Raw genomic sequence first — 10,078 nt, 5'->3', positions numbered from 1 at the left:
TATCGGTACTTCCTTTGCAACAAATTAGTGAGTATCCAAGTTGATTGCCCTGAATTGAATCAAGATAAGGAGGAACCGATAGCAACACCGCACAAGTTCAGCATTCAACTTCCTTCAAGAATGGGATAATGATGAAGGCCTATAGTCCATCAAGGTTGAATCGCTTTTCAAGTGAGAAACCTCTTTTGCTTAGCCCGTGATTAAAAAAATATACAAATAATTTGGCTTCTAAACCGTATCTATGCTTCTCTAGGAGTGGTCCTTTAATACATTTTAGAACTACCACTAGTCGGATGACTTCATCCTACTATTCTGCAAGAAGGTTCCTTTAGTTACGGACTCTGTCATAAGATATCATTGTATTCTAAGAGTCTAAGGTTGTCATTTTACCCATAAGATATACTGAACAATAAACTATCTAATAATATTTCAATACAAGAGCTTACATATATATACACTAGAAGAACATGGGGTCTTCCACTCTTAGTGCATTTGTTATAGTCCTATTTGATACAGTATTGAATCAATGTGAGGGCATGATGCCATCCTTGAGCTTCATCCCTCTTCAAGCTTTGTTAGTACCTTTCTCTAACCTTTAGCCTTCCAACCACCACGTGTGCAAGAGAAGCTCTCAAATCTCTCGGATGAGAACATTACATCCTCTCCCCCTTAGAGGAATTGAGATGTCCTCATCTCGAGATAAACTTAAGGGTATTGTAATCTACATAAATTTGTATTATATGACTTGTAGGTTAAGACCTGCCACTCTTCTCCTACGCATACTCTGATTATATACAAGCACTCAAACTTTAAGATAACAAGATGAAATCAAAAGTAAATTTATTGCAATATATGATGATTCCACTACTGTGTGAGTTTCTATATAAGGGTTATTACATCTCATGAATATTTTTCTAGGGTTTACCGTATGGGCACTGGGATTGATGTGCTACACTCCCCCTCATTTCTCACTCTCTTTGAACTAAGTGTGGCACAAATCTATTTTCATTCAAGTCAAGTTGCACAAGCAAATGCTCAAAGATCAATGCTAGATAAATTGCTAGGTGACCTTAGTATTGTCTAAAAACTTGATTTGGCTCGATCCTTGTGAGTATGGAGCAAAGTTTCCCCTACGAGTTAGAGTCAAGTGAGTCTAGGCAACAAACTCTATGGTATTCTAACAAATCATGAAAAATGTTTCTTAGAAATATCTCTTGATGGAATACCAAAAATCCTACCACTCAAGGCTTTTCAGTCGTGTCGAGCACATCACATGTGGTACCAGAGCAAACCAAAATACATAAGTTAGAAATAATCTATGCATGTGTTGCCTTAAAATTTTAAATTGTAAGTTTAGGAGCAAAAGAATTAGAGCTATCCTAAAAGAAATAACCTAAATGATGTGATCTTGATCGTGAGGCATCTTTTGTAAACATGGATGTTGAGCTTCATGAAAAGGAATTCCTCTTAAATCAAAAGAAGTCGCATAAATTCATGGGGAAAGGATTCTATGTCGAGATTGATGCTAAAGTCTTGATCGAATCTCTTGAAGATTATTTTGATGTGGTAAGAACAAGTGTACCTAAAAAAACTACAATTGTAAAGCTACAACTAATAGGTGAGGTATGCTTGTGGTGGAAATAGTGGTGCCACAATAATGCTACTACTGAAACCCTTGTAAGCTGAGAAGAAATCAAGAAGGCCATAGAAACCAACAGCAAAGTGAAACTGCACAAGTTCACATTTAGCTTCCCTCAAGAATCGGATAATGATGAAGGCCTAGAGTCCATCATAATCTTTGAAAATGATTAAAAACCCTAGAAAAATCTCAATGAGATGTAATAAGTCTTATACTAAATCTCCCTTTTACAATAGTAGTGGAACCATCATATATTGTAATAAATTTACTTTTGATTTCACCTTATTTTCTTAAAGTTTGAGTGTTGGTATATAATCAAAGTACACGCAACTAGGGTGGTAAAAACTAAAGGTTTAAAAACCCTTAATAGAAAAAAAGTTATCATTGCTATTAACATGGTCGTCTCCTCCTTCAATATCACCAATGTCGTCAAACTGATCAAGCCTTCGTTACGCTCATCTTCATCATCAACAAGAGCACCATCAACCAGTATGAATTCATCTAACATTGTCAAAAACTCCCATCGACCTAGAGTAGACCCCACTGCCATGGAAGCCCATGCATCTAATAGTCGTCAAAAAGTAGCACATCAAGAAAGGAGGCATACCCTCTAAGTGTTATAAAAAGCCTTAATGCTTTGGCATTAGCATTGTTCAATTTGGGCATGAAATACTGTTGGAAGGGGGGTGCTTGCGTGTATGTTTTTGTGTGTGTGGGGAGAGAGAGAGAGAGAGAGAGAGAGAGAGAGAGAGAGAGAGAGAGAGAGAGAGAGAGAGAGAGAGAGAGAGAGAGAGAGAGAGAGAGAGAGAGAGAGAGAGAGAGAGAGAGAGAGAGAGAGAGAGAGAGAGAGAGAGAGAGAGAGGGGGGAGGGAGGGAGAGATAGAGAGAGGGGGAGATAGAAAATAGAGAGGGAGAGAAGGAGAAGAAGAGATATTAACCCTCCCACCTATCAAGAAGCCAAGAGATTTGAGAGCTTCTCTTGCACACATGGTGGTTTAAAGGCTATAAGAAGCTAGAGGGAGATACTAACAAAGCTTGAAGAGGCACGAAGCTCAAGGATGGCATAGCAATGTCACATTGAACTACTCCATCAAATAGGACTACAATATATGCACCAAGCATAGAAGACCCTTGGATTTTCTAGTGTGTATGTATATATATAAGCTCTTGTATTGAAAGATTATTAGATAGTTTATTCTTCAGTATATCTTATGGAGAAAATGACTACCTTAGAGTCTTAGAATACAATTATATCTTATGATAGAGTCCATAACTAAAGAAACCTTCTTGTGGAATAGTCGAGTAACGTTGTTTGACTAGTGGTAGTTCTAAAATGTATTAAAGAACCATTCCTATAGAAGCATATGTAGAGTTTACAAGCCAAATTGTTTGTTTTTTTTTTAATTTATGGCTAAGAAAAAGAGGTGTCTCAACTAAGAAGTGATTCAACCTTGATACTAAACCTTTCTTAAAAACAATAATGTACTTCACTATGCACTTAAAATACGGAATTACTCTTGAGATCCTTCCAAGGACTATAAGAGAGTTATTAATGACCAATGTGTATTCCCTCCTTATAAATAATATCATATTTTACATGCATCATTGCAAGTTGCCTAAGTTACTAGCTTATAATGTTGCTCTCTAATAATTTGTCTTAAACATTTATAAACAAATACATTGTTGATAAGGCATCCTTAGTAATGTTATCTCTAAAGAAGATACCTTACTCAAGAACACATACAATATGTAAGAGCACATGGAGCTTGTGAAAAGAGACTAGATACCAAGCTAAAGACTAAAAGTATATATCTCATTTTAGAACTAAAATAACGTTATACAAGGAGCTTCTAAAGTGTGAATGGGTTATGATATTATGAGTATTCAATAGACTTTTTTACTATGCAACATCAACTAGGTTTGGAGGACTCGCATTAGAAATGGAAACCCAAAGAGACCCAAGGAGTCATAAGGAAGGAATAAGGGCCATAAACCTTCACATCGAAGCTCAAGCGTAAGAAGAAAGCTTGGGTATCATGACTAAACTTGATAGTCTAAATATGGATTAAATGATGGACCCTCTTATGCTAACTTATAAGACCTAAGCTAGAGACTATGCAAGGAAGATTGCATGTGACTTTGAATATTAAGTCCCTTTGAATTTATTGTACTCTTTAGGAGGAAATTGTGATGTAAAATCTTCTATGTGAGTTAGGTAATGGTTTGGTTATTGTGGATTCAAAAGCAACATCCTAAAGAGTTATTTTGGATATTTTATTGAAAGAAATGTTTTTCCTAGTTGTTGATGGTAGGATAGTTGCCATGGTTGTGTATTTTTGGAAAAGTGATTTGATACTCTCATGGGTGGATTTTTAGTTATACACTAGACCTGCCCCAAGGCTAATCATGAAGCCCTTTCACCAAGCTACTAGTTTTTTCACATCTAGTGCTAGGACCAACCCCAAATGCAAGAGGTCTCTCCATAGGGAGAATGGTAGACTAAGAGGTGACAAGGGTGCTAGGGGAGCTCTCACCATGAACCTCTTAGAGTTGCCTAGGATCGGCCTAATGAGCTTGGGATGGTATTTTTCAATTCCCCGATATACTAGTGAAGGGCCGATTGGTGGGTCATGTGCCATGAGAGTTGGACACAAGTATCTAGGTGCTTTAGATACGGATCTCTATTAAGGGACAAAATGCAAGTGTAGCACTGCATCTTGGTGAAGGTGCAGGATACATACACTCTTTAGTAATTGTTCTCAAAAGATTGTTTGATATTGTTTTTGTGTCTATGATAATAAATTTTGTGAAGGAACTGGTGTTTAATCTTTCATTAAGGAAGTTTTGTTTATATGTCAAACATAAATGTGTTAGGTTAATTAAATAACTAAAACACACCATTCAGGAAAGTAGAAGGACGGAACCCCCAACGAGTCTATCTTACAAATGGGTGGTCTTGGTGAGTTGAGAGTTTTCCTTCAAGGCGCTAGGATTAAGATAATCTCAGAAAGGGCTAAATGACAACCTTTCTGGATAGGTTGGAACCCTCACTTCATGTTGTTTTAGGGAACTGAAGTGAGATTATGCCTTATGGGGAGAGGATTTTATGTGCTACACTTCCCTTCATTTCTCACTCTCTTTGAACCAAATGCAACATGGATTTGCTTTGATTCAAGTTGAGTTGGACAATCAGCAGCTCAAAGACCAATGCTAGATAAATTGTCAGGTGACATAAGTATTATCTAGAAACTTGTTTCAGGTCGAGGCTTGTGGGTATGGAGTGGAGTTTCCCTTGCCAAGTAGAGTCAAGCGAGTCTAGGCGACAAACTCTATGGTATTTCAACAAATCGTGGACGATGTTGCTTAAAAATATCTCTTGATGGAACACCACAAATCCTGCCTAAAGGCTTTTCAATTGAGGACATCACATATAGTATCAAAGCAAACCAAACTGTCATTAAGTTGGCAATAAACTATGCATGTGTTGCCTTAACATTTTGAATTATAAGTGCAAGAGCAAAGAATTGAAACTATCCTAAAAGTAATAACCTAAATTATGTGATCTTGATCGCTAGGCATCTTTTGCAAACATGGATGCTAAGCTTCATAAAAAGGAATTCATCTTAAGGAAAAACAAGCTGCCTAAATTCACAGGGAAAGGATCCAATGTCAAGATTGATGCTAAGGTCTAGATCGAAACCCTTGAATATTATTTTGATGTGGTAGGAACAAGTGCGGCTACTATTAAGACTACAATTGTAAGGCTAAAGTTGGTGGGTGAGCCATGATTGTGGTGAAAACAGTGGTGTTGTGATAACGCTACCACTGAAACCCTTGTAAGCCAAGAAGAAATCAAGAAGGCCATAAGATAGAGATAATTGTACCTTCATATCATTCTATCAAGCTAAGCATGTTCTTTTTCTTACTCCAATTAGGATTAAGCATGGAGGCCTATTATTCTCGATTTGTGACACTTCAAAACTAAATGCTACCCATGGATACTACCCAATAGATGGCCAAATTCTGTCATGGATTGAATCAACCATTGGACACTCATCTAAAGTCTCTAAGGTGGACTGATTTGCAAGACACTCTTATACAAGCCAAAGCCTTAATTAGACCAAATGGAGACAAGCTTCTTGAAGATAACTACCTCATAGCAAACACCGAAGAAGACTATGATAACTCAAAGGACTAAGGAAAGAAGTGTATGTGTGCGATGAGATAGGGCACATTCGAAAGAGATGACCCAATCACTAGTGCTTCCTTTGTAATGAGCTAGGACATATCCAAGCCAATTGCCCTAAATTGAATCAAGAAGAGGAGGAACTAACAACAAAGCGAAGACACACAAGTTCACATTTGGCTTCCTTCAAGAATTGAATAATAATGAAAAACTAGATTCCATTGTAATATTTGAAAATGATTAGAAACCTAGAAAAATCTTCAAGAGATGTAATAAGGCTTAAACTAAATCTCACTTTTGCTATAGCAATGTAACCATCATATATTGCAATAAACTATCTAATAATTTTTCAATACAAGATAGTTTATTGCAATGTATAGGAAAATTTATTAGATATTTTATTATTTAGTATATCTTATGGGGAAAATGACTACCTTAGAGTCGAGAGTCCATAACTAAAGCAACCTTCTTGCAAAATAATAAGCTAAAGTCATTCGACTAGTGGAAATCTAAAATGTATTAAAGAACCACTCCTAGAGAAGAATAGACAGGGTTTAGAAGCCAAATTATTTGTATTTTTTTAAATTGTGGCTAAGCAAAAGAGGTGTCTCACTTGAGAAGTAGTTCAACCTTGCTACTAAAGCCTTATTGTGGCTAAGCAAAACCCGTTGGATCTACCTACAATTGAACTACTCAGGATGATCTTCTTAGATCCTAGGATCTACCTAGGATCGAACTACTCGGGATGGTCTTCTCGAAAGGCTGAGATACTAGTTTTAAGAGCAAATTGGTGGATCATGTGCCATGAGAGTTGGACACAATCTAGGTGATTGGGATTCGGATCCCGATTAAGGCACATAAATGCCAATGTAGCATTATATCTTGGAGAAGGTGTAGGATATATACATTGTTTATTAGCTATTGCACCAACTTCATGGTGTGCACATGAAATTGAAGCGAAGAAGGTAATTTGATAGAGAGAGATCTTTCCTCTCATATACTAGGTGGCTGAAATCCCAAAGATCTATTCATACTAAGAAGCTATGTTTGAGATTATGGAGAAGACATTTATTCCTTCAAATGTATTACACCCTCAAGGGGATTGCATGTGCTTCAATTTTTTGTCACGTAGTCAAACACGTGAGAATGTATGTAGGCCAAAACTGTCCACTCTAGTATGAGCTATGGAGAGAGTCCATTGGCTAGAAAAGTTAAAGATAGTCAACATGTATTACCTATGTGCTTCATATGAGGATCGGTTACTTTGTATTGAGAATGAATCTATGCTTGAGACATTATTCATCTATTGGCAAGTGATGTAGAGAGAACCAACGGAAATGGTTGCCATTATTGTGCAAAGCCCTCTTTTTGGAACTAGATGTAGTGAATACCTTGAAGTGCTCAAGAAATTTGTTGATGAATTAGATTGGAGACAAGAGTTCAAGCCTATCAAGAGGTAGTTTAGTTTGAATCTCAAATAATGCAGAGGCAAACTAGTCCTACAAGAAGCCTTGATCAAATCTAAGGTGGCCCTTTACCACACAAAGAAATAATTGAAGCAAAATGTCTCCAAATCTACTCCAATAGGATGGCTTCTTAGCCTTCGATCATGTGGACCATCTAGGAGTCACCCATGCTTACTTCTCCCATAGTTCCAATAACACTTTGGTAGTCACGTACAAGCAGAATGCAACCAAAGCTCAAATAGTTTGGTGCAAGAAAAGAGTAGTCCCAATAGAAATAGCCAAGTTTCTAGACTCAAATCTTTCAAGGCCAAATTTAGTCAACAGCCTCAACTCCTTGGCCAAAGGTAAATCTCCTAGGCTCTGTGAACTCCCTAATGAGCTCTACCAAACCTATAAAAATACCTTGTCACCCCCCCCCCCCCCCCGCCTCTTAATAGTAGTTTGAAAAGAAGTGGGATCCTTTGATGTACTACCATGGCTAATCAATTAGGCAGTTGTTAAACACATTAATAAAAAGATTGAAAAAACAATTCTAACCAATTGAAGGCCAATTACCTAACCATGGTTAATCAATTAAGCAATTGTTAAACACAATAATAAAAAGATTGAAAAAACAATTCTAACCAATTGAAGGCCAATTACCTACCTAATATTAGCCTATAAGATATTTTCCAAATCCCTTGCCCACAAACTTACTCTCCATCTTGATGCCTAGCCAAAAGGAACATAAGGGGTTCATTAAGGAAAGCATATCCTTGCCATGGGGAGATCTCAACTATGATTAGAAAGCCAATCCTCAACATGGGACTAGGTAGCAGATTTTTCAAATTTGTTTATGCTCTATTTTATGATGCATCTGCACTAAGAGAGTACTAAATGGACACCTCTCAACCCCCTTTCTTTTGAGGTGTTCGATTAGACAAAGTTTTCCATGGGTTGTTGTATTGTTTGCCATTCCTATAGGTAGCTTAGGGTGGCTAATTGAGGAGGAAGTCCACAAGTGAAAACATCAAAGGATCAAGCTCCTTAAGTTCAAGAAAGATATGACCCTCAATCTTTTCACAAATGATACCAATGCCACTTGAATAATGATCCAAGTTTTACAACATTTTGGGAATGTTTAGAAAGTTTAGTTTAGCCTCATGTTCAAGGGTCAATGAAGACACTAATCAAGGATCCTCCTAAATCAATAGATAGTGACCCTATTAAAGAAGAACCGATATTCACAATATTAGGCATCCTTATGGGATTTGTTGAAACATTAAACCAATGCTAGAAATGGGTCCTTACCAAAATTAGAACTAAGCTAGAAAGGTGAATGACCTTCAACAAGGCTTTGTAGAAAGGATTATCATTTTTAATCACAAAGTTATTCCTTCATGTATTTACTTTCTTGCTTGTTGGAGACCACCCCAATCAAGCATTCAATAGCATGGGCCTTGTGCAAAAGCCTCCTTTGAGGAGGGGATTCAAAATAAAATCTGTAGGCAAAGAGCATATGAGACTAAAAATGATACATCTTGAATGAATGGCTAGCAAATTAGCAAGTAAATGGGTTATCATATGCCTAAAAAAGCCTTTAAAACATTGGGATAATTCTTTTCATTAAGGTATTTGAAAAATTAAGGCCTCTATGTGTCCAAAGTAGTCAAACTTGTCAATTCACATGATTTTTTTATTAATGTCTTATTTAAGTCTAAAGGGGCATCACCTCTAATTAGTGGATTTTGGGAAGCATGGAAAATGTACAAAATGTAAATAAAACTAAGGGCTCGATCTCAAAAATGATATGCTTAGTGACATCAAAGTTGATATGTCTCAATTTCTATAGGTATGCAAATAGAGACCCAATACATGAAAACATTCAAAAAAGCACAAAGGTATGGGGAGAAGAGGGATTTTTTTCCTCTTTAAATCAAAATTAAACAAGCCCTTATTCTCATATAGGACATTACACATGAAATGAGATAGCTATGCATTGATAAGGGGTCTGATTAGCTTGCATCATGTTGTAGGTCTTCAAGAATGGATAATGGTTAAATTGAATATGATGAGCTAAGACTAAGATTCACGAATATATGTGTGTATAATCTATAACTTTCAAACAAAGTGAGAGGGAGGTATTTGGATATGCATGTTGGGTGGGGGTGGGAAGGGGGGCGATGTAGGGAATGGAAGATAGAGTATCTAAAATTCACATTCGTCGATATATTTTGTTTGGCATAATAGGAAGAATTGCATGCTAGAATATTATTCACAAATTTACCTCCTCTCAAATGTTCCTTTTTACATTGGGTCATTTTTCTTGGATGCAACCCAAATATTGTTGCTCGGTAAACATCATGATAGCAAGCATAGCCTTGCTTCACTAAATTTTAAGCTACTTGCAAGGGTATAAAAGAGAACCAACAATATTTATCATGTCTCATTTTGTGATGCTTGAATAGTACAAAATACAATCCTATTTTTTAGTACAAGCATATGATTCTTGTTGCCATATGGGTGAAACAACCCACTTGTGCACTTTTTTCTTTAGAAAGTGGTACGTTCTTATTGTACTTGAATTGTGACCATGCACTCTCAAAGCCAACAAATATTAATCATGCATGTCAAATGTAGAGGCAAAGCATGTGAGTGACTTTAATGCCAATAAAGCACTTGGTCATGCACAATGGTCATACTAGTGCTTTAATATTTTAATAAGACTACCTAGCCACCAAGGATATGAAGATCTAAAACTAAGAATTTAGAAGAGTGGTATCACGAATCTTGCTCACCTCTCAAGGG

Source organism: Lygodium microphyllum, chromosome 15 (genome assembly GCF_053477565.2).
Source record: "Lygodium microphyllum isolate KBCC chromosome 15, Lygodium_microphyllum_v1.1.10, whole genome shotgun sequence".
Classification (NCBI taxonomy): domain Eukaryota; kingdom Viridiplantae; phylum Streptophyta; class Polypodiopsida; order Schizaeales; family Lygodiaceae; genus Lygodium; species Lygodium microphyllum.
Note: the sequence above shows the minus strand (reverse complement) of the source record.